Raw genomic sequence first — 24,115 nt, forward strand, 5'->3', positions numbered from 1 at the left:
GAGTTGGACAGATTCTGGGTGAGGAGAGGGTCAGGGTTTCAGGAGGAGATGGATAGGCTCTGGGTGAGGAGAGGTTCAGGGTTTCGGGAGAAGTTGGACAGACTCTAGGTGAGGAGAGGTTTAGACTGTCAGGAGGAGTTGGACAGACTCTGGGTGAGGAGAGGTTCAATGTGTCAGGAAGAGTTGGATAGGCTCGGGGAGAGGAGCGGGTCAAGGTGTCGGGTGAATTTGGACAGACTCTAGGTGAGGAGATGGTCAGAGTGTCAGGAGGATTTGGAGACACTCTGGGTGATGAGAGGGTCAGTGTGTCAGGAGGAGTTGGACGGACTCTGGGTGAGGAGAGGGTCAGGGTTTCAGGAGGAGATGGATAGGCTCTGGGTGAGGAGAGGTTCAGGGTTTCGGGAGAAGTTGGACAGGCTCTAGGTGAGGAGAGGTTTAGACTGTCAGGAGGAGTTGGACAGACTCTGGGTGAGGAGAGGTTCAATGTGTCAGGAAGAGTTGGATAGGCTCGGGGAGAGGAGCGGGTCAAGGTGTCGGGTGAATTTGGACAGACTCTAGGTGAGGAGATGGTCAGAGTGTCAGGAGGATTTGGACACACTCTGGGTGATGAGAGGGTCAGTGTGTCAGGAGGAGTTGGACGGACTCTGGGTAAGGAGAGGGTCAGTGTGTCAGGAGGAGTTGGAGTGACTCTGGGTGAGGAGAGGCTCAGAGTGTCAGGAGGAGATGGAGAGACTCTGGGTGAGGAGAGGGTCAGAGTGTCGGGAGATGTTAGACAGATTCTGGGTGAGAAGAGCATCAGGTTCTCAGGAGGAATTGGAGATACTCTGGGTGAGGAGAGGATCCGAGTGTCAGGAGAATTTGGAGAGACTCTGGGTGAGGCAAAGTTCAGGGTGTCAGAAGGAGTTTGACAGACTCTGGGTGAGAAGAGGGTCAGAGTGTTTGGAGGTGATGGAGAGACTCTGGGTAAACAGAGGGTCAGATTGTCAGGAGGTGATGGAGGGACTCTGGGTTAGGAGAGGGTCAGGGTGTCTGTAGGAGTTGGTCAGACTCTGGGTGAGGAGAGGGTCAGAGTGTCAGAAGGAGTTGGAGATACACCGGGGGAGCAGAGGGGTAGGGTGTCAGGAGAAGTTGGACAGATTCTGGGTGAGGAGAGGGTCAGAGAGTCAGAAGGATTTATTGAGACACCCTATGAGCAAAGGGGTAGGGTGTCAGTAGAAGTTGGACAGATTCTGGGTGAGGAGAAGGACAGAGTGTCAGGAGGAGATGGAGAGACTCTGGGTGAGTCGAGGGTCAGAGTGTTTGGATGAGTTGCAGAAACTCTGGGAGAGGAGAGGTTCAAGGTGTCGGGTGAAGTTGGGCAGACATTGGTGAGGAGAGGGTCAGAGTGTCAGGAGGATTTGGAGACACTCTGGGTGAGGAGAGTTTCAGAGTGTCGGGATGAGTTGGACAGACTCTGTGTGAGGAGAGGGTCAGTGTGTCAGGAGGAGTTGGAGAGACTCCGGGTGAGCAGAGGGGTAGGGTGTCAGGAGAAGTTGGACAGACTCTGGGTGAGGAGAGGGTCAGAGTGTTGGGAGATGTTAGACAGATTCTGGGGGAGGAGAGCATCAGGTTCTCAGGAGGATTTGGAGGTACTCTGGGTGAGGAGAGGGTCCGAGTGTCAGGGGAAGTTGGAGAGACTCTGGGTGAGGCAAAGTTCAGGGTGTCAGGAGGAGTTGGACAGACTCTGGGTGAGGAGAGGTTCATTGTGTCAGGAGGAGTTGGACAGGCTTTGGGTGAAGAGAATGTCAGGGTGTCGGGAGGAATTGGAGAGACTCTGGGTGAGGAGGGCGTAATTGTGTCAGGAGGAATTGGAGAGAAACCGGGTGAGCAGAGGGTCAGGGTGTTGGGAGGAAATGAAGAGACTCTGGGTGAGGACAGGGTGAGGGTGTCAGGAGGAGTTGGACAGACTCCAGGTGAGTAGAGGGTCAGAGTGTCCGGAAGAGTTGGAGAGACTCTGGGTGAGGAGAGGGTCAGATTGTTAGGAGGAGTTGGAGAGAGTCTGGGTGAGGAGAGGGTCAGATTGTTAGGAGGAGTTGGAGAGACTCTGGGTGAGTAGAGGGTCAGTGTGTCAGGAGGAGTTGGACAGATTCTGGGTGAGGAGAGGGTCAGGGTTTCAGGAGGAGATGGACAGGCTCTGGGTGAGGAGAGGTTCAGGGTTTCGGGAGAAGTTGGACAGACTCTAGGTGAGGAGAGGTTTAGACTGTCAGGAGGAGTTGGACAGACTCTGGGTGAGGAGAGGTTCAATGTGTCAGGAAGAGTTGGATAGGCTCGGGGAGAGGAGCGGGTCAAGGTGTCGGGTGAATTTGGACAGACTCTAGGTGAGGAGATGGTCAGAGTGTCAGGAGGATTTGGAGACACTCTGGGTGATGAGAGGGTCAGTGTGTCAGGAGGAGTTGGACGGACTCTGGGTGAGGAGAGGGTCAGGGTTTCAGGAGGAGATGGATAGGCTCTGTGTGAGGAGAGGTTCAGGGTTTCGGGAGAAGTTGGACAGGCTCTAGGTGAGGAGAGGTTTAGACTGTCAGGAGGAGTTGGACAGACTCTGGGTGAGGAGAGGTTCAATGTGTCAGGAAGAGTTGGATAGGCTCGGGGAGAGGAGCGGGTCAAGTTGTCGGGTGAATTTGGACAGACTCTAGGTGAGGAGATGGTCAGAGTGTCAGTAGGATTTGGACACACTCTGGGTGATGAGAGGGTCAGTGTGTCAGGAGGAGTTGGACGGACTCTGGGTAAGGAGAGGGTCAGTGTGTCAGGAGGAGTTGGAGTGACTCTGGGTGAGGAGAGGCTCAGAGTGTCAGGAGGAGATGGAGAGACTCTGGGTGAGGAGAGGGTCAGAGTGTCGGGAGATGTTAGACAGATTCTGGGTGAGAAGAGCATCAGGTTCTCAGGAGGAATTGGAGATACTCTGGGTGAGGAGAGGATCCGAGTGTCAGGAGAATTTGGAGAGACTCTGGGTGAGGCAAAGTTCAGGGTGTCAGAAGGAGTTTGACAGACTCTGGGTGAGAAGAGGTTCATTGTGTCAGGAGGAGTTGGACAGGCTTTGGGTGAAGAGAATGTCAGGGTGTCGGGAGGAGTTGGAGAGACTCTGGGTGAGGAGGGCGTTATTGTGTCAGGAGGAATTGGAGAGAAACCGGGTGAGCAGAGTGTCAGGGTGTTGGGAGGAAATGAAGAGACTCTGGGTGAGGACAGGGTGAGGGTGTCAGGAGGAGTTGGACAGACTCTGGGTGAGGGGAAGGTCAGAGTGTCACGACGAGTTGCACAGACTCTGGGTGAGGAGAGGGACAAAGTGTCAGGAGGAGTTGGAGAGACTCTGGATGAGGAGAGGGACATGTTGTAGGGAGGAGTAGCAGAATCTCTGGGGGAGGGGACTGTCAGGTTGTCAGGAAGAGTTGGACAGACTCTAGGTGAGGAGAGGGTCAGAGTGTCAGGAGGAGTTGGAGAGACTCTGGGTGAGGAGAGGGTCAGATTGTTATGAGGTGTTGTAGAGACTCTGGGTGAGTAGAGGGTCAGTGTGTCAGGAGGAGTTGGACAGACTCTGGGTGAGGAGAGGGTCAGGGTTTCAGGAGGAGATGGACAGTCTCTTGGTGAGGAGAGGTTCAGGGTTTCGGGAGAAGTTGGACAGACTCTAGGTGAGGAGAGGTTTAGACTGTCAGGACTAGTTGGACAGACTCTGGGCGAGGAGAGGTTCAGGTTGTCAAGAGGACTTGGAGAGACTTTGGGTGAGGAGAGGGTCAGAGTGTCAGGAGGTGTTGGAGAGACTCTGGGTGACGAGGGGGTCAAGGTGTCAGGAAGAGTTGGATAGGCTCAGGGAGAGGAGCGGGTCAAGGTGTCGTGTGAATTTGGACAGACTCTAGGTGAGGAGGTGGTCAGAGCGTCAGGAGGATTTGGAGACACTCTGGGTGATGAGAGGGTTAGTGTGTCAGGAGGAGTTGGACGGACTCTGGGTGAGGAGAGGGTCAGTGTGTCAGGAGAGGTTGGAGAGAATCCAGGTGAGCAGAGGGTTAGGGTGACAGGAGAAGTTGGACAGACTCTGGGTGAGGAGAAATTCAGAGTGTCAGAATGAGATAGAGAGACTCTGGGTGAGGAGAGGGTCAGGGTGTCAGTAGGAGGTGGACAGATTCTGGGTGAGGACAGGCTCAGAGTGTCAGGAGGAGCTGGAGAGACTCTGTGTGTGGTGAAGGTCAGAGTGTTGGGAGGAGTTGGAGAAACACTGGGTTAGGAGAGGGTCAGAGTGTCAGGAGAAAAGGGAGAGCCTCTGGGTGAGGAGAATGTCAGTGTGTCAGTAGGATTTGGACAGATTCTGGGTGAGGAGAGTGTCAGAGTGTCAGGAGGATCTGGAGAGACTCTGGGTGAGGAGAGGATCAGAGTGCTGGGAGAAGTTGGAGAAACTCTGGGTTAGGAGAGGGTCAGGGTGTTAGGAGGAGTTGGAGGGACTCTGGGTGAGCAGTGGGTCAGGGTGTCAGGAGGAGAAGGAGAGACTCTTGGTGAGGAGAGGGTACGAGTGTGAGCAGAAGATGGAGAGAATTTGGTTGAGGAGAAGGTCAGGGTGTCAGGAGCAGTTGGACAGGCTCTGGGTGAAGAGAAGTTCAGGATGTCGGGAGGAATTGGAGAGACTCTGGGAGAGGAGAGGATCAGGGTGTCAGGAGGAGTTGGAGAGACTCCGGGTGAGCAGAGGGTCAGGGAGTCGGGAGGAGTTGAAGAGACTCTGGGTGAGCAGAGGGTCAATGTGTCAGGCGGAGTTGGAAAGAATCTGGGCGCAGAGAGGGTCAGAGTGTCAGGAGGAGTTGGAGAGACACTGGGTGAGGAGAGGGTCTTGTTGTCGGGAGGAATAGAAGAATCTCTTGGGCAGGAGAGGTTCAGGTTGTCAGGAGGTGTTGGACAGCCTCTAGCTGAGGAGAAGGTCAGAGCGTCAGGAGGAGTTGGAGAGACTCTGGGTGAGCAAAGGGTCAGTGTGTCAGGAGGAGTTGTACAAACTCTGGGTGAGGAGAGGGTCAGGGTTTCAGGAGGAGATGGACAGGCTCTGGGTGAGGAGCGGGTCAGGGTTTCGGGAGAAGTTGGACAGACTCTAGTTGAGGAGAGGTTCAGACTGTCAGGATTAGTTGGAGAGACTCTGGGTGAGGAGAGGGTCAGAGTGTCAGTAGTAGTTGGAGAGACTCTGGGTGAGGAGAGGGTCAGGGTGTCAGGAGGAGTTGGACAGGCTCTGGTGAGGAGAGTGTCAGGGTGTCGGGTGAATTTGGACAGACTCTAGGTGAGGAGAGGTTCAGAGATTCAGGAGGAGTTGGAGAGAATCTAGGAGAGGAGAGGGTCAGCGTGTCAGGAGGTGTTCGAGAGACGCTGGGTGAGGAGATGTTCAGGGTGTCAGGAAGAGTTGGACAGGCTCTGGGTGAGGAGAGAGCCAGAGTGTCAGGAGGTGATGGAGAGACTTTGGGTGAGCAAAGGGTCAGTGTGTCAGATTGAGTTGGACAGACTCTGGGTGAGGAGAAGGTCAGGGTTTCGGGAGAAGTTGGACAGACTCTAGTTGAGGAGATGTTCAGGGTGTCAGGAGGAGATGGAGAGACACTGGGTAAACAGATGGTCAGAGTGTCAGGAGGAGTTGGACAGACTCTGGGTGAGGAGAGGGTCAGAGTGTCAGGAGGAGTTGGACAGACTCTGGGGGAGGAGAGGGTCAGAGTGTCAGGAGGTGTTGGAGAGACTCTGGGCGAGCAGATGGTCAGGGTGTCAGGAGGACTTGGACAGTCTCTGGGTGAGGAGATGGTCACGGTGGCGGGAGAAGTTTGATAGACTCTGGGTGAGGAGAGGGTCCGAGTGTCAGGAGAAGTTGGAGAGTCTCTGGGTGAGCAGAGGTTCCGGGTGCTAGGAGGAGTTGGACAGACACTGGGAGAGGAGCGGGTCACACTGTCAGGAGGAGATGGAGAGTCTCTAGGGGAGGAGAGGGTCAGATTTTCGGAGAAGTTGGACAGACTCTGGGTGAGGAGAGGGTCAGAGTGTCAGGAGCAGATGGAGAGACTCTGCGTAAACAGAGGCTCAGAGTGTCAGGAGGAGTTGCACAGATTCTGGGTGAGGAGAAGTTCAGGGTGTCAGGAGTAGTTCGACAGACTCAGGGTGAGGAGAGGGTCAGAGTTTCAGGAGGAGTTGGACAGACTCTGGGTGAGGAGAGGGTCAGAGCGTCAGGAGGTGATGGAGAGACTCTGGGTTAAAAGAGGGTGAGGGTGTCTGTAGGAGTTGGTCAGACCTTGGGTGAGGAGAGGGTCAGAGTGTCAGAAGGATTTGGAGGGACACCAGGTGAGCAGAGGGGTACGGTGTCAGGAGAAGTTGGACAGATTCTGGGTGAGGAGAGATTCAGATTGTCAGGAGGAGATGGAGAGACTCTGAGTAAGCAGAGGGTCAGGGTGTCGGGAGGAGATGGAGAGGCTCTGGGTGAGGAGAGGGTCAGTTTGTCGGGAGAAGTTGGACAGACTCTTTGTGAGGAGAGGGTCGGAGTGTCAGGAGGAGTTGGTCAGACTCTGGGTGAGGAGAGGTTCAGAGTGTCAGGAGGAGTTGGACAGACTCTAGGTGAGGAGAGGGTCAGTGTGTCAGGAGGATTTGTAGTGACTCTGGGTGAGGAGAGTCTCAGCTTGTCAGGAGAAGTTGGAGAGACTCTGGGTGAGGAGATGGTCAGGGTTTCAGGAACAGTTGGACAGGCTCTGGGTGAGGAGAGGGTCAGCGTGTCTGACGAAGTTGGACAGAAGCTAGGTGAGGAGAGGGTCAGAGTGTCAGGTGGATTTGGAGATACTCTGGGTGAGGAGAGGGTCAGGGTGTCAGGAGGAGTTGAACAGGCTCTGCGTGAAGAGAATGTCAGGGTGTCAGGTGGAGTTGGAAAATCTCTGGTTGAGTAGAGGGTCAGGGTGTCGGCATGAGTTGGAGAAACTCTGAATGAGGAGAGGGTCAGGGTGTAAGGAGAAGTTGGAGAGACTCCGGAAGAGGAGAGGGTCAGAGTGTCAGGAGGAGTTGGAGAGACTCTGGGTGAGGAGATGTTCAGGTGTTCGGGAGGAGTAGAAGAATCTCTGGGTGAGGAGAGGGTCAGAGTGTCGGGAGGAGTTGAACAGGCTCTGGGAGATGAGTGGGTCAAGGTGTCGAGTGAAGTTGGAAAGACTGTAGGTGAGGAGAGGCTCAGAGTGTCAGGAGGATTTGGAGACACTCTGGGTGAGGAGTGTGTCAGTGTTTCAGGAGGAGTTGGACAGAGTCTTGGTGAGGAGAGGGTCAGTGTGTCAGGAGGAGTTGGAGAGACTCTGGGTGAGCAGGGGGGTAGGGTGTCAGGAGAAGTTGGACAGACTCTGGATGAGGAGAGGGTCAGAGTGTCAGGAGGAGATGGAGAGACTCTAGGTGAGGAGAGGTTCAGGGTGTTGGGAGGAGTTGGAGAGACACTGGGTGAGGAGAGGGTCAGAGTGTCAGGAGATTTTGGACAGACTCTGGGGGAGGAGAGGATCAGGTTGTCAGGAGGAGTTGGGGAGACTTTGGGTGAGGAGAGGGTCAGAGGGTCAGGAGGAGTTTGAGAGACTCAGGTTGAGGAGAGGGTCAGGGTGTCAGGAGGAGTTGGAAAGGCTCTATGAGAGGAGAGGGTCCACGTGTCGGATGAAGTTGGACAGACTCTAGGTGAGGAGAGGGTCAGAGTGTCAGGAGGATTTGGAGATACTCGGGGTGAGGAGAGGGTCAGTGTGTCAGGAGGAGTTGGACAGATTCTGGGTGAGGAGAGGGTCAGAGTGTCAGGAGGAGCTGGAGAGACTCTGGGTGAGGAGAGGGTCAGTGTGTCAGGATGAGTAGGAGAGACTCCGGGTGAGCAGAGGTCTAGGGTGTCAGGAGAAGTTGGACAGACTCTGGGTGAGGAGTGGGTCAGAGTGTGAGGAGGAGATGGAGAGTCTCTGCTTTAGGAGAGGGTCAGCTTGTCAGGAGGATTTGGAGATACTCGGGGTGAGGAGGGGGTCAGTGTGTCAGGAGGAGTTGGACAGATTCTGGGTGAGAAGAGGGTCAGGGTGTCAGTAGGAGTTGGTCAGACTTTGGGAGAGGAGAGGGTCAAAGAGTCAGGAGGAGTTGGAGAGACTCTGGGTGACGAGAGGGTCAGAGTGTCAGGAGGAGCTGGAGAAACTCTGGGTAAGTAGAGTGTCAGTGTGTTAGGAGGATTTGGACAGATTCTGGGTGAGGAGTGGGTCAGGGTGTCAGTAGGAGTTGGTCAGACTTTGGGAGAGGAGAGGGTCAGAGTGTCATGAGGAGTTATAGAGACTCTGGGTGAGGTGAGGGTCAGGGTGTCAGCAGGAGTTGGACAGGCTCTGGGAGAGGAGAAGGTCAAAGGTGTCAGGTGAAGTTGGACAGACTCTATTTGAGGAGAGGGTCTCACGTCAGGAGGATTTGGATACCCTCTTGCTGAGGAGAGTGTAATTGTGTCAGGAGGAGTTGGACAGACTCTGGGTGAGGAGAGGTTCAGAGTGTCAGGAGATTTTGGACAGACTCTGGGTGAGGAGAGGGTCAGGTTGTCAAGAGAAGTTGGGGAGACTTTGGGTGAGGAAAGGGTCAGAGTGTCAGGAGGTGTTTGAGAGATTCTGGCTGTCGAGAGGGTCAGGGTGTCAGGAGGAGTTGGACAGGCTCTATGAGAGGACAGGGTCAATGTGTCAGATGAAGTTGGACAGACTCTAGGTGAGGAGAGGGTCAGAGTGTCAGGAGGAGTTGGACAGACTCTGGGTGAGGAGAGGGTCAGGGTGTCAGTAGGAGTTGGTCAGACTTTGGGTGAGGAGAGGGTCAGAGTGTCAGGAGGAGTTGGAGAGACTCTGGGTGACGAGAGAGTAAGGGTGTCAGTAGGAGTTGGACAGATTCTGGGTGAGGAGAGGGTCAGAGTGTCAGGAGGAGCTGGAGAGACTCTGGCTGAGTAGAGGGTCAGAGTGTTGGGAGGAGTTGTAGAAACTCTGCGTTAGTAGACTGTCAGGGTGTTAGGAGGAGTTGGACAGACTCTGGGAGAGGAGAGGGTCAGAGTGTCATGAGGAGTTGGAGAGACTCTGGGTGAGGAGAGGGTCATGGTGTCAGGAGGAGTTGGACAGGCTCTGGGAGAGGAGAGGGTCAAGGTGTCGGGTGAAGTTGGACAGACTCTAGGTGAGGAGAGGGTCAGACGTCAGGAGGATTTCGATACCCTCTTGCTGAGGAGAGTGTAAGTGTGTCAGGAGGAGTTGGAGAGACTCTGGGTGAGGAGAAGGTCAGAGTGTCAGGAGATTTTGGACAGAATCTGTGGGAGGAGAGGATCAGGTTGTCAGGAGGAGTTGGGGAGGCTTTGGGTGAGGAGAGGGTCAGAGTGTCAGGAAGAGTTTGAGAGACTCAGGTTGAGGAGAGGGTCAGAGTGTCAGGAGTAGTTTGAGAGACTCAGGTTGAGGAGAGGGTCAGGGTGTTAGTATGAGTTGGTCAGACTTTGGGTGAGGAGAGGGTCAGAGTGTCAGGAGGAGTTGGAGAGACTCTGGGTGAGGAGAGGGTCAGGGTGTCAGTAGGAGTTGGACAGATTCTGGGTGAGGAGAGGGTCAGAGTGTCAGGAGGATCTGGAGAGACTCTGGGAGTGTAGATGGTCAGCGTGTTGGGAGGAGTTGGAGAAACTCTGGGTTAGTAGAGTGTCAGGGTGTTAGGAGGAGTTGGACAGCCTCTGGGAGAGGTGAGGGTCAGAGTGTCATGAGGAGTTGGAGAGACTCTGGGTGAGGAGAGTGTCAGGGAGTCAGGAGGAGTTGGACAGTCTCTGGGAGAGGAGAGGGTCAAGGTGTCTGGTGAAGTTGGACAGACCCTAGGTGAGGAGAGGGTCAGACGCCAGGAGGATTTGGAGACCCTGTTGCTGAGGAGAGTGGAAGTGTGTCAGGAGGAGTTGGACGGACTCTGGGTGAGGAGAGGGTCAGTGTGTCAGGATGAGTAGGAGAGACTCCGGGTGAGCAGAGGTCTAGGGTGTCAGGAGAAATTGGACAGACTCTGGGTGAGGAGTGGGTCAGAGAGTGAGGAGGAGATGGAGAGTCTCTGGTTTAGTAGAGGGTCAGCTTGTCAGGAGGATTTGGAGATACTCGGGGTGAGGAGAGGGCCAGAGTAACAGGAGGAGTTGGAGAGACTCTGGGTGAGGAGAGGGTCAGAGTGTCATGAGGATTTGGAGATACTCGGGGTGAGGAGAGGGTCTTGGTGTCAGTAGGAGTTGGTCAGACTTTGGGAGAGGAGTGGGTCAGACTGTCAGGAGGAGTTGGAGAGATTCTGGGTGAGGAGAGGGTCAGAGTGTCAGGAGGAGCTGGAGAGACTCTGGGTGAGTAGATGGTCAGAGTGTTGGGAGGAGTTGGAGAAACACTGGGTTAGTAGAGTGTCAGTGTGTTAGTAGGATTTGGACAGACTCTGGGAGAGGAGAGGGTCAGAGTGTCATGAGGAGTTTGACAGGCTCTGGGAGAGGAGAGGGTCAAAGTGTCGGGTGAAGTTGGACAGACTCCATTTGAGGAGAGGCTCACACGTCAGGAGGATTTGGAGACCCTCTTGCTGAGGAGAGTGTAAGTGTGTCAGGAGGAGTTGGACAGACTCTGGGTGAGGAGAGGGTCAGAGTGTCAGGAGATTTTGGACAGACTCTGGGTGAGGAGAGGGTCAGGTTGTCAAGAGAAGTTGCGGAGACTTTGGGTGAGGAAAGGGTCAGAGTGTCAGGAGGTGTTTGAGAGATTCTGGCTGTCGAGAGGGTCAGGGTGTCAGGAGGAGTTGGACAGGCTCTATGAGAGGACAGGGTCAATGTGTCAGATGAAGTTGGACAGACTCTAGGTGAGGAGAGGGTCAGAGTGTCAGGAGGAGATGGAGAGTCTCTGGTTGAGGAGAGGGTCAGATTGTCAGGAGGATTTGGAGATAATCGGGGTGAGGAGAGGGTCAGTGTGTAAGGAGGAGTTGGACAGACTCTGGGTGAGGAGAGGGTCAGTGTATCAGGAGTTGGAGAGGTTCTGGTTGAGGAGAGGGTCAGGGTGTCAGTAGGAGTTGTTCAGACTTTGGGTGAGGAGAGGGTCAGAGTGTCAGGAGGAGTTGGAGAGACTCTGGGTGAGGAGAGGGTCAGAGTGTCAGGAGGAGCTGGAGAGACTCTGTGTGAGTAGAGGGTCATAGTGTTTGGAGGAGTTGGAGAAACTCTGGGTTAGAAGAGTACCTGTGTGTTAGGAGGAGTTGGACAGACTCTGGGAGAGGAGAGGGTCAGAGTGTCATGAGGAGTTGGAGAGAATCTGGGTGAGGAGAGGGTCAGGGTGTCAGGAGGAGTTGGACAGGCTTTGGGATAGGAGAGGGTCAAGGTGTCGGGTGAAGTTGGACAGTCTCTAGGTGAGGAGAGGTTCAGACGTCAGGAGGATTTGGAGACCCTCTTGCTGAGGAAAGTGTAAGTGTGTCAGGAGGAGTTGGAGAGACTCTGGGTGAGGAGAGGAGTCAGTGTGTCAGGATTAGTAGGAGAGACTCCGGGTGAGCAGAGGGCTAGGGTGACAGGAGAAGTTGGACAGACTCTGGGTGAGGAGAGGGTCAGAGTGTCAGGAGGAGATGGAGAGACTCTGGTTGAGGAGAGGGTCAGATTGTTGGGGGGAATTGCAGAAACTCTCGGTGAGGAAAGGGTCAGAGTGTCAGGAGGAGTTGGAGAGACAATGGGTGAGGAGAGGGTCAGGGTGTCAGGAGGAGTTGGACAGGTTCTGGGAGAGGAGAGGGTCAAGGAATCGGGTGATGTTGGACATACTCTAGGAGAGGAGAGGGTCAGAGTGTCAGGCGGGTTTGGAGACTCTCTGGGTGAGGAGTGGGCTATTGTGTCAGGAGGAGTTGGACAGACTCTGGGTGAGGAGAGGGTTAGTGTGTCGGAGGAGATGGAAAGTCTCTGGATGAGGAGATGGTCAGAGTGTCAGGAGGAGATGGAAAGGCTCTGGGTGAGGGGAGGGTCAGAGTGTCAGGAGGAGTTGGAGAGACTCTGAGTGAGGAGAGTGTCACGGTTTGAGGAGGAGTTGGACAGGCTCTGGAATAGGAAAGGGTCAAGGTGTGGGGTGAAGTTGGACAGACTCTAGGTGAGGAGAGGGACTATGTGTCAGGAGGATTTGGAGATACTCTGGGTGAGAAGAGGGTCTGTTTGTAAGGAGGAGTTGGACAGACTCTGGGTGAGGAGAGGGTCAGGGTGTCAGGAGGAGTTGGACAGGCTCTGGGAGAGGAGAGGGTCAAGGTGTCGGTTGAAGTTGGACAGTCTCTAGGTGAGGAGAGGGTCAGACGTCAGGAGGATTTGGAGACCCTCTTGCTGAGGAGAGTATAAGTGTGTCAGGAGGCGCTGGAGAGACTCTGGGTGAGCAGAGGGGTAGGGTGTCAGGAGAAGTTGGAAAGACTCTGGTTGAGGAGAGGGTCAGAGTGTCAGGAGGAGATGGTGAGACTCTGGGTGAGGAGAGGGTCAGGGTGTTGGGAGGAGTTTGAAAGACTCTAGGTGAGGAGAGGGTCAGTGTGTCAGGAGGATTTGTAGTGACTCTGGGTGAGGAGAGTCTCAGCTTGTCAGGAGAAGTTGGAGAGACTCTGGGTGAGGAGATGGTCAGGGTTTCAGGAACAGTTGGACAGGCTCTGGGTGAGGAGAGGGTCAGCGTGTCTGACGAAGTTGGACAGAAGCTAGGTGAGGAGAGGGTCAGAGTGTCAGGTGGATTTGGAGATACTCTGGGTGAGGAGAGGGTCAGGGTGTCAGGAGGAGTTGAACAGGCTCTGCGTGAAGAGAATGTCAGGGTGTCAGGTGGAGTTGGAAAATCTCTGGTTGAGTAGAGGGTCAGGGTGTCGGCATGAGTTGGAGAAACTCTGAATGAGGAGAGGGTCAGGGTGTAAGGAGAAGTTGGAGAGACTCCGGAAGAGGAGAGGGTCAGAGTGTCAGGAGGAGTTGGAGAGACTCTGGGTGAGGAGATGTTCAGGTGTTCGGGAGGAGTAGAAGAATCTCTGGGTGAGGAGAGGGTCAGAGTGTCGGGAGGAGTTGAACAGGCTCTGGGAGATGAGTGGGTCAAGGTGTCGAGTGAAGTTGGAAAGACTGTAGGTGAGGAGAGGCTCAGAGTGTCAGGAGGATTTGGAGACACTCTGGGTGAGGAGTGTGTCAGTGTTTCAGGAGGAGTTGGACAGAGTCTTGGTGAGGAGAGGGTCAGTGTGTCAGGAGGAGTTGGAGAGACTCTGGGTGAGCAGGGGGGTAGGGTGTCAGGAGAAGTTGGACAGACTCTGGATGAGGAGAGGGTCAGAGTGTCAGGAGGAGATGGAGAGACTCTAGGTGAGGAGAGGTTCAGGGTGTTGGGAGGAGTTGGAGAGACACTGGGTGAGGAGAGGGTCAGAGTGTCAGGAGATTTTGGACAGACTCTGGGGGAGGAGAGGATCAGGTTGTCAGGAGGAGTTGGGGAGACTTTGGGTGAGGAGAGGGTCAGAGGGTCAGGAGGAGTTTGAGAGACTCAGGTTGAGGAGAGGGTCAGGGTGTCAGGAGGAGTTGGAAAGGCTCTATGAGAGGAGAGGGTCCACGTGTCGGATGAAGTTGGACAGACTCTAGGTGAGGAGAGGGTCAGAGTGTCAGGAGGATTTGGAGATACTCGGGGTGAGGAGAGGGTCAGTGTGTCAGGAGGAGTTGGACAGATTCTGGGTGAGGAGAGGGTCAGAGTGTCAGGAGGAGCTGGAGAGACTCTGGGTGAGGAGAGGGTCAGTGTGTCAGGATGAGTAGGAGAGACTCCGGGTGAGCAGAGGTCTAGGGTGTCAGGAGAAGTTGGACAGACTCTGGGTGAGGAGTGGGTCAGAGTGTGAGGAGGAGATGGAGAGTCTCTGCTTTAGGAGAGGGTCAGCTTGTCAGGAGGATTTGGAGATACTCGGGGTGAGGAGGGGGTCAGTGTGTCAGGAGGAGTTGGACAGATTCTGGGTGAGAAGAGGGTCAGGGTGTCAGTAGGAGTTGGTCAGACTTTGGGAGAGGAGAGGGTCAAAGAGTCAGGAGGAGTTGGAGAGACTCTGGGTGACGAGAGGGTCAGAGTGTCAGGAGGAGCTGGAGAAACTCTGGGTAAGTAGAGTGTCAGTGTGTTAGGAGGATTTGGACAGATTCTGGGTGAGGAGTGGGTCAGGGTGTCAGTAGGAGTTGGTCAGACTTTGGGAGAGGAGAGGGTCAGAGTGTCATGAGGAGTTATAGAGACTCTGGGTGAGGTGAGGGTCAGGGTGTCAGCAGGAGTTGGACAGGCTCTGGGAGAGGAGAAGGTCAAAGGTGTCAGGTGAAGTTGGACAGACTCTATTTGAGGAGAGGGTCTCACGTCAGGAGGATTTGGATACCCTCTTGCTGAGGAGAGTGTAATTGTGTCAGGAGGAGTTGGACAGACTCTGGGTGAGGAGAGGTTCAGAGTGTCAGGAGATTTTGGACAGACTCTGGGTGAGGAGAGGGTCAGGTTGTCAAGAGAAGTTGGGGAGACTTTGGGTGAGGAAAGGGTCAGAGTGTCAGGAGGTGTTTGAGAGATTCTGGCTGTCGAGAGGGTCAGGGTGTCAGGAGGAGTTGGACAGGCTCTATGAGAGGACAGGGTCAATGTGTCAGATGAAGTTGGACAGACTCTAGGTGAGGAGAGGGTCAGAGTGTCAGGAGGAGTTGGACAGACTCTGGGTGAGGAGAGGGTCAGGGTGTCAGTAGGAGTTGGTCAGACTTTGGGTGAGGAGAGGGTCAGAGTGTCAGGAGGAGTTAGAGAGACTCTGGGTGACGAGAGAGTAAGGGTGTCAGTAGGAGTTGGACAGATTCTGGGTGAGGAGAGGGTCAGAGTGTCAGGAGGAGCTGGAGAGACTCTGGCTGAGTAGAGGGTCAGAGTGTTGGGAGGAGTTGTAGAAACTCTGCGTTAGTAGACTGTCAGGGTGTTAGGAGGAGTTGGACAGACTCTGGGAGAGGAGAGGGTCAGAGTGTCATGAGGAGTTGGAGAGACTCTGGGTGAGGAGAGGGTCATGGTGTCAGGAGGAGTTGGACAGGCTCTGGGAGAGGAGAGGGTCAAGGTGTCGGGTGAAGTTGGACAGACTCTAGGTGAGGAGAGGGTCAGACGTCAGGAGGATTTCGATACCCTCTTGCTGAGGAGAGTGTAAGTGTGTCAGGAGGAGTTGGAGAGACTCTGGGTGAGGAGAAGGTCAGAGTGTCAGGAGATTTTGGACAGAATCTGTGGGAGGAGAGGATCAGGTTGTCAGGAGGAGTTGGGGAGGCTTTGGGTGAGGAGAGGGTCAGAGTGTCAGGAAGAGTTTGAGAGACTCAGGTTGAGGAGAGGGTCAGAGTGTCAGGATTAGTTTGAGAGACTCAGGTTGAGGAGAGGGTCAGGGTGTTAGTATGAGTTGGTCAGACTTTGGGTGAGGAGAGGGTCAGAGTGTCAGGAGGAGTTGGAGAGACTCTGGGTGAGGAGAGGGTCAGGGTGTCAGTAGGAGTTGGACAGATTCTGGGTGAGGAGAGGGTCAGAGTGTCAGGAGGATCTGGAGAGACTCTGGGAGTGTAGATGGTCAGCGTGTTGGGAGGAGTTGGAGAAACTCTGGGTTAGTAGAGTGTCAGGGTGTTAGGAGGAGTTGGACAGCCTCTGGGAGAGGTGAGGGTCAGAGTGTCATGAGGAGTTGGAGAGACTCTGGGTGAGGAGAGTGTCAGGGAGTCAGGAGGAGTTGGACAGTCTCTGGGAGAGGAGAGGGTCAAGGTGTCTGGTGAAGTTGGACAGACCCTAGGTGAGGAGAGGGTCAGACGCCAGGAGGATTTGGAGACCCTGTTGCTGAGGAGAGTGGAAGTGTGTCAGGAGGAGTTGGACGGACTCTGGGTGAGGAGAGGGTCAGTGTGTCAGGATGAGTAGGAGAGACTCCGGGTGAGCAGAGGTCTAGGGTGTCAGGAGAAATTGGACAGACTCTGGGTGAGGAGTGGGTCAGAGAGTGAGGAGGAGATGGAGAGTCTCTGGTTTAGTAGAGGGTCAGCTTGTCAGGAGGATTTGGAGATACTCGGGGTGAGGAGAGGGCCAGAGTAACAGGAGGAGTTGGAGAGACTCTGGGTGAGGAGAGGGTCAGAGTGTCATGAGGATTTGGAGATACTCGGGGTGAGGAGAGGGTCTTGGTGTCAGTAGGAGTTGGTCAGACTTTGGGAGAGGAGTGGGTCAGACTGTCAGGAGGAGTTGGAGAGATTCTGGGTGAGGAGAGGGTCAGAGTGTCAGGAGGAGCTGGAGAGACTCTGGGTGAGTAGATGATCAGAGTGTTGGGAGGAGTTGGAGAAACACTGGGTTAGTAGAGTGTCAGTGTGTTAGTAGGATTTGGACAGACTCTGGGAGAGGAGAGGGTCAGAGTGTCATGAGGAGTTTGACAGGCTCTGGGAGAGGAGAGGGTCAAAGTGTCGGGTGAAGTTAGACAGACTCCATTTGAGGAGAGGCTCACACGTCAGGAGGATTTGGAGACCCTCTTGCTGAGGAGAGTGTAAGTGTGTCAGGAGGAGTTGGACAGACTCTGGGTGAGGAGAGGGTCAGAGTGTCAGGAGATTTTGGACAGACTCTGGGTGAGGAGAGGGTCAGGTTGTCAAGAGAAGTTGCGGAGACTTTGGGTGAGGAAAGGGTCAGAGTGTCAGGAGGTGTTTGAGAGATTCTGGCTGTCGAGAGGGTCAGGGTGTCAGGAGGAGTTGGACAGGCTCTATGAGAGGACAGGGTCAATGTGTCAGATGAAGTTGGACAGACTCTAGGTGAGGAGAGGGTCAGAGTGTCAGGAGGAGATGGAGAGTCTCTGGTTGAGGAGAGGGTCAGATTGTCAGGAGGATTTGGAGATAATCGGGGTGAGGAGAGGGTCAGTGTGTAAGGAGGAGTTGGACAGACTCTGGGTGAGGAGAGGGTCAGTGTATCAGGAGTTGGAGAGGTTCTGGTTGAGGAGAGGGTCAGGGTGTCAGTAGGAGTTGTTCAGACTTTGGGTGAGGAGAGGGTCAGAGTGTCAGGAGGAGTTGGAGAGACTCTGGGTGAGGAGAGGGTCAGAGTGTCAGGAGGAGCTGGAGAGACTCTGTGTGAGTAGAGGGTCATAGTGTTTGGAGGAGTTGGAGAAACTCTGGGTTAGAAGAGTACCTGTGTGTTAGGAGGAGTTGGACAGACTCTGGGAGAGGAGAGGGTCAGAGTGTCATGAGGAGTTGGAGAGAATCTGGGTGAGGAGAGGGTCAGGGTGTCAGGAGGAGTTGGACAGGCTTTGGGATAGGAGAGGGTCAAGGTGTCGGGTGAAGTTGGACAGTCTCTAGGTGAGGAGAGGTTCAGACGTCAGGAGGATTTGGAGACCCTCTTGCTGAGGAAAGTGTAAGTGTGTCAGGAGGAGTTGGAGAGACTCTGGGTGAGGAGAGGAGTCAGTGTGTCAGGATTAGTAGGAGAGACTCCGGGTGAGCAGAGGGCTAGGGTGACAGGAGAAGTTGGACAGACTCTGGGTGAGGAGAGGGTCAGAGTGTCAGGAGGAGATGGAGAGACTCTGGTTGAGGAGAGGGTCAGATTGTTGGGAGGAATTGCAGAAACTCTCGGTGAGGAAAGGGTCAGAGTGTCAGGAGGAGTTGGAGAGACAATGGGTGAGGAGAGGGTCAGGGTGTCAGGAGGAGTTGGACAGGTTCTGGGAGAGGAGAGGGTCAAGGAATCGGGTGATGTTGGACATACTCTAGGAGAGGAGAGGGTCAGAGTGTCAGGCGGGTTTGGAGACTCTCTGGGTGAGGAGTGGGCTATTGTGTCAGGAGGAGTTGGACAGACTCTGGGTGAGGAGAGGGTTAGTGTGTCGGAGGAGATGGAAAGTCTCTGGATGAGGAGATGGTCAGAGTGTCAGGAGGAGATGGAAAGGCTCTGGGTGATGGGAGGGTCAGAGTGTCAGGAGGAGTTGGAGAGACTCTGAGTGAGGAGAGTGTCACGGTTTGAGGAGGAGTTGGACAGGCTCTGGAATAGGAAAGGGTCAAGGTGTGGGGTGAAGTTGGACAGACTCTAGGTGAGGAGAGGGACTATGTGTCAGGAGGATTTGGAGATACTCTGGGTGAGAAGAGGGTCTGTTTGTAAGGAGGAGTTGGACAGACTCTGGGTGAGGAGAGGGTCAGGGTGTCAGGAGGAGTTGGACAGGCTCTGGGAGAGGAGAGGGTCAAGGTGTCGGTTGAAGTTGTACAGTCTCTAGGTGAGGAGAGGGTCAGACGTCAGGAGGATTTGGAGACCCTCTTGCTGAGGAGAGTATAAGTGTGTCAGGAGGCGCTGGAGAGACTCTGGGTGAGCAGAGGGGTAGGGTGTCAGGAGAAGTTGGAAAGACTCTGGTTGAGGAGAGGGTCAGAGTGTCAGGAGGAGATGGTGAGACTCTGGGTGAGGAGAGGGTCAGGGTGTTGGGAGGAGTTTGAAAGACTCTAGGTGAGGAGAGGGTCAGTGTGTCAGGAGGATTTGTAGTGACTCTGGGTGAGGAGAGTCTCAGCTTGTCAGGAGAAGTTGGAGAGACTCTGGGTGAGGAGATGGTCAGGGTTTCAGGAACAGTTGGACAGGCTCTGGGTGAGGAGAGGGTCAGCGTGTCTGACGAAGTTGGACAGAAGCTAGGTGAGGAGAGGGTCAGAGTGTCAGGTGGATTTGGAGATACTCTGGGTGAGGAGAGGGTCAGGGTGTCAGGAGGAGTTGAACAGGCTCTGCGTGAAGAGAATGTCAGGGTGTCAGGTGGAGTTGGAAAATCTCTGGTTGAGTAGAGGGTCAGGGTGTCGGCATGAGTTGGAGAAACTCTGAATGAGGAGAGGGTCAGGGTGTAAGGAGAAGTTGGAGAGACTCCGGAAGAGGAGAGGGTCAGAGTGTCAGGAGGAGTTGGAGAGACTCTGGGTGAGGAGATGTTCAGGTGTTCGGGAGGAGTAGAAGAATCTCTGGGTGAGGAGAGGGTCAGAGTGTCGGGAGGAGTTGAACAGGCTCTGGGAGATGAGTGGGTCAAGGTGTCGAGTGAAGTTGGAAAGACTGTAGGTGAGGAGAGGCTCAGAGTGTCAGGAGGATTTGGAGACACTCTGGGTGAGGAGTGTGTCAGTGTTTCAGGAGGAGTTGGACAGAGTCTTGGTGAGGAGAGGGTCAGTGTGTCAGGAGGAGTTGGAGAGACTCTGGGTGAGCAGGGGGGTAGGGTGTCAGGAGAAGTTGGACAGACTCTGGATGAGGAGAGGGTCAGAGTGTCAGGAGGAGATGGAGAGACTCTAGGTGAGGAGAGGTTCAGGGTGTTGGGAGGAGTTGGAGAGACACTGGGTGAGGAGAGGGTCAGAGTGTCAGGAGATTTTGGACAGACTCTGGGGGAGGAGAGGATCAGGTTGTCAGGAGGAGTTGGGGAGACTTTGGGTGAGGAGAGGGTCAGAGGGTCAGGAGGAGTTTGAGAGACTCAGGTTGAGGAGAGGGTCAGGGTGTCAGGAGGAGTTGGAAAGGCTCTATGAGAGGAGAGGGTCCACGTGTCGGATGAAGTTGGACAGACTCTAGGTGAGGAGAGGGTCAGAGTGTCAGGAGGATTTGGAGATACTCGGGGTGAGGAGAGGGTCAGTGTGTCAGGAGGAGTTGGACAGATTCTGGGTGAGGAGAGGGTCAGAGTGTCAGGAGGAGCTGGAGAGACTCTGGGTGAGGAGAGGGTCAGTGTGTCAGGATGAGTAGGAGAGACTCCGGGTGAGCAGAGGTCTAGGGTGTCAGGAGAAGTTGGACAGACTCTGGGTGAGGAGTGGGTCAGAGTGTGAGGAGGAGATGGAGAGTCTCTGCTTTAGGAGAGGGTCAGCTTGTCAGGAGGATTTGGAGATACTCGGGGTGAGGAGGGGGTCAGTGTGTCAGGAGGAGTTGGACAGATTCTGGGTGAGAAGAGGGTCAGGGTGTCAGTAGGAGTTGGTCAGACTTTGGGAGAGGAGAGGGTCAAAGAGTCAGGAGGAGTTGGAGAGACTCTGGGTGACGAGAGGGTCAGAGTGTCAGGAGGAGCTGGAGAAACTCTGGGTAAGTAGAGTGTCAGTGTGTTAGGAGGATTTGGACAGATTCTGGGTGAGGAGTGGGTCAGGGTGTCAGTAGGAGTTGGTCAGACTTTGGGAGAGGAGAGGGTCAGAGTGTCATGAGGAGTTATAGAGACTCTGGGTGAGGTGAGGGTCAGGGTGTCAGCAGGAGTTGGACAGGCTCTGGGAGAGGAGAAGGTCAAAGGTGTCAGGTGAAGTTGGACAGACTCTATTTGAGGAGAGGGTCTCACGTCAGGAGGATTTGGATACCCTCTTGCTGAGGAGAGTGTAATTGTGTCAGGAGGAGTTGGACAGACTCTGGGTGAGGAGAGGTTCAGAGTGTCAGGAGATTTTGGACAGACTCTGGGTGAGGAGAGGGTCAGGTTGTCAAGAGAAGTTGGGGAGACTTTGGGTGAGGAAAGGGTCAGAGTGTCAGGAGGTGTTTGAGAGATTCTGGCTGTCGAGAGGGTCAGGGTGTCAGGAGGAGTTGGACAGGCTCTATGAGAGGACAGGGTCAATGTGTCAGATGAAGTTGGACAGACTCTAGGTGAGGAGAGGGTCAGAGTGTCAGGAGGAGTTGGACAGACTCTGGGTGAGGAGAGGGTCAGGGTGTCAGTAGGAGTTGGTCAGACTTTGGGTGAGGAGAGGGTCAGAGTGTCAGGAGGAGTTGGAGAGACTCTGGGTGACGAGAGAGTAAGGGTGTCAGTAGGAGTTGGACAGATTCTGGGTGAGGAGAGGGTCAGAGTGTCAGGAGGAGCTGGAGAGACTCTGGCTGAGTAGAGGGTCAGAGTGTTGGGAGGAGTTGTAGAAACTCTGCGTTAGTAGACTGTCAGGGTGTTAGGAGGAGTTGGACAGACTCTGGGAGAGGAGAGGGTCAGAGTGTCATGAGGAGTTGGAGAGACTCTGGGTGAGGAGAGGGTCATGGTGTCAGGAGGAGTTGGACAGGCTCTGGGAGAGGAGAGGGTCAAGGTGTCGGGTGAAGTTGGACAGACTCTAGGTGAGGAGAGGGTCAGACGTCAGGAGGATTTCGATACCCTCTTGCTGAGGAGAGTGTAAGTGTGTCAGGAGGAGTTGGAGAGACTCTGGGTGAGGAGAAGGTCAGAGTGTCAGGAGATTTTGGACAGAATCTGTGGGAGGAGAGGATCAGGTTGTCAGGAGGAGTTGGGGAGGCTTTGGGTGAGGAGAGGGTCAGAGTGTCAGGAAGAGTTTGAGAGACTCAGGTTGAGGAGAGGGTCAGAGTGTCAGGAGTAGTTTGAGAGACTCAGGTTGAGGAGAGGGTCAGGGTGTTAGTATGAGTTGGTCAGACTTTGGGTGAGGAGAGGGTCAGAGTGTCAGGAGGAGTTGGAGAGACTCTGGGTGAGGAGAGGGTCAGGGTGTCAGTAGGAGTTGGACAGATTCTGGGTGAGGAGAGGGTCAGAGTGTCAGGAGGATCTGGAGAGACTCTGGGAGTGTAGATGGTCAGCGTGTTGGGAGGAGTTGGAGAAACTCTGGGTTAGTAGAGTGTCAGGGTGTTAGGAGGAGTTGGACAGCCTCTGGGAGAGGTGAGGGTCAGAGTGTCATGAGGAGTTGGAGAGACTCTGGGTGAGGAGAGTGTCAGGGAGTCAGGAGGAGTTGGACAGTCTCTGGGAGAGGAGAGGGTCAAGGTGTCTGGTGAAGTTGGACAGACCCTAGGTGAGGAGAGGGTCAGACGCCAGGAGGATTTGGAGACCCTGTTGCTGAGGAGAGTGGAAGTGTGTCAGGAGGAGTTGGACGGACTCTGGGTGAGGAGAGGGTCAGTGTGTCAGGATGAGTAGGAGAGACTCCGGGTGAGCAGAGGTCTAGGGTGTCAGGAGAAATTGGACAGACTCTGGGTGAGGAGTGGGTCAGAGAGTGAGGAGGAGATGGAGAGTCTCTGGTTTAGTAGAGGGTCAGCTTGTCAGGAGGATTTGGAGATACTCGGGGTGAGGAGAGGGCCAGAGTAACAGGAGGAGTTGGAGAGACTCTGGGTGAGGAGAGGGTCAGAGTGTCATGAGGATTTGGAGATACTCGGGGTGAGGAGAGGGTCTTGGTGTCAGTAGGAGTTGGTCAGACTTTGGGAGAGGAGTGGGTCAGACTGTCAGGAGGAGTTGGAGAGATTCTGGGTGAGGAGAGGGTCAGAGTGTCAGGAGGAGCTGGAGAGACTCTGGGTGAGTAGATGGTCAGAGTGTTGGGAGGAGTTGGAGAAACACTGGGTTAGTAGAGTGTCAGTGTGTTAGTAGGATTTGGACAGACTCTGGGAGAGGAGAGGGTCAGAGTGTCATGAGGAGTTTGACAGGCTCTGGGAGAGGAGAGGGTCAAAGTGTCGGGTGAAGTTGGACAGACTCCATTTGAGGAGAGGCTCACACGTCAGGAGGATTTGGAGACCCTCTTGCTGAGGAGAGTGTAAGTGTGTCAGGAGGAGTTGGACAGACTCTGGGTGAGGAGAGGGTCAGAGTGTCAGGAGATTTTGGACAGACTCTGGGTGAGGAGAGGGTCAGGTTGTCAAGAGAAGTTGCGGAGACTTTGGGTGAGGAAAGGGTCAGAGTGTCAGGAGGTGTTTGAGAGATTCTGGCTGTCGAGAGGGTCAGGGTGTCAGGAGGAGTTGGACAGGCTCTATGAGAGGACAGGGTCAATGTGTCAGATGAAGTTGGACAGACTCTAGGTGAGGAGAGGGTCAGAGTGTCAGGAGGAGATGGAGAGTCTCTGGTTGAGGAGAGGGTCAGATTGTCAGGAGGATTTGGAGATAATCGGGGTGAGGAGAGGGTCAGTGTGTAAGGAGGAGTTGGACAGACTCTGGGTGAGGAGAGGGTCAGTGTATCAGGAGTTGGAGAGGTTCTGGTTGAGGAGAGGGTCAGGGTGTCAGTAGGAGTTGTTCAGACTTTGGGTGAGGAGAGGGTCAGAGTGTCAGGAGGAGTTGGAGAGACTCTGGGTGAGGAGAGGGTCAGAGTGTCAGGAGGAGCTGGAGAGACTCTGTGTGAGTAGAGGGTCATAGTGTTTGGAGGAGTTGGAGAAACTCTGGGTTAGAAGAGTACCTGTGTGTTAGGAGGAGTTGGACAGACTCTGGGAGAGGAGAGGGTCAGAGTGTCATGAGGAGTTGGAGAGAATCTGGGTGAGGAGAGGGTCAGGGTGTCAGGAGGAGTTGGACAGGCTTTGGGATAGGAGAGGGTCAAGGTGTCGGGTGAAGTTGGACAGTCTCTAGGTGAGGAGAGGTTCAGACGTCAGGAGGATTTGGAGACCCTCTTGCTGAGGAAAGTGTAAGTGTGTCAGGAGGAGTTGGAGAGACTCTGGGTGAGGAGAGGAGTCAGTGTGTCAGGATTAGTAGGAGAGACTCCGGGTGAGCAGAGGGCTAGGGTGACAGGAGAAGTTGGACAGACTCTGGGTGAGGAGAGGGTCAGAGTGTCAGGAGGAGATGGAGAGACTCTGGTTGAGGAGAGGGTCAGATTGTTGGGAGGAATTGCAGAAACTCTCGGTGAGGAAAGGGTCAGAGTGTCAGGAGGAGTTGGAGAGACAATGGGTGAGGAGAGGGTCAGGGTGTCAGGAGGAGTTGGACAGGTTCTGGGAGAGGAGAGGGTCAAGGAATCGGGTGATGTTGGACATACTCTAGGAGAGGAGAGGGTCAGAGTGTCAGGCGGGTTTGGAGACTCTCTGGGTGAGGAGTGGGCTATTGTGTCAGGAGGAGTTGGACAGACTCTGGGTGAGGAGAGGGTTAGTGTGTCGGAGGAGATGGAAAGTCTCTGGATGAGGAGATGGTCAGAGTGTCAGGAGGAGATGGAAAGGCTCTGGGTGAGGGGAGGGTCAGAGTGTCAGGAGGAGTTGGAGAGACTCTGAGTGAGGAGAGTGTCACGGTTTGAGGAGGAGTTGGACAGGCTCTGGAATAGGAAAGGGTCAAGGTGTGGGGTGAAGTTGGACAGACTCTAGGTGAGGAGAGGGACTATGTGTCAGGAGGATTTGGAGATACTCTGGGTGAGAAGAGGGTCTGTTTGTAAGGAGGAGTTGGACAGACTCTGGGTGAGGAGAGGGTCAGGGTGTCAGGAGGAGTTGGACAGGCTCTGGGAGAGGAGAGGGTCAAGGTGTCGGTTGAAGTTGGACAGTCTCTAGGTGAGGAGAGGGTCAGACGTCAGGAGGATTTGGAGACCCTCTTGCTGAGGAGAGTATAAGTGTGTCAGGAGGCGCTGGAGAGACTCTGGGTGA

This window comes from Carcharodon carcharias, chromosome 10, assembly GCF_017639515.1.
Source record: "Carcharodon carcharias isolate sCarCar2 chromosome 10, sCarCar2.pri, whole genome shotgun sequence".
NCBI lineage: Eukaryota > Metazoa > Chordata > Chondrichthyes > Lamniformes > Lamnidae > Carcharodon > Carcharodon carcharias.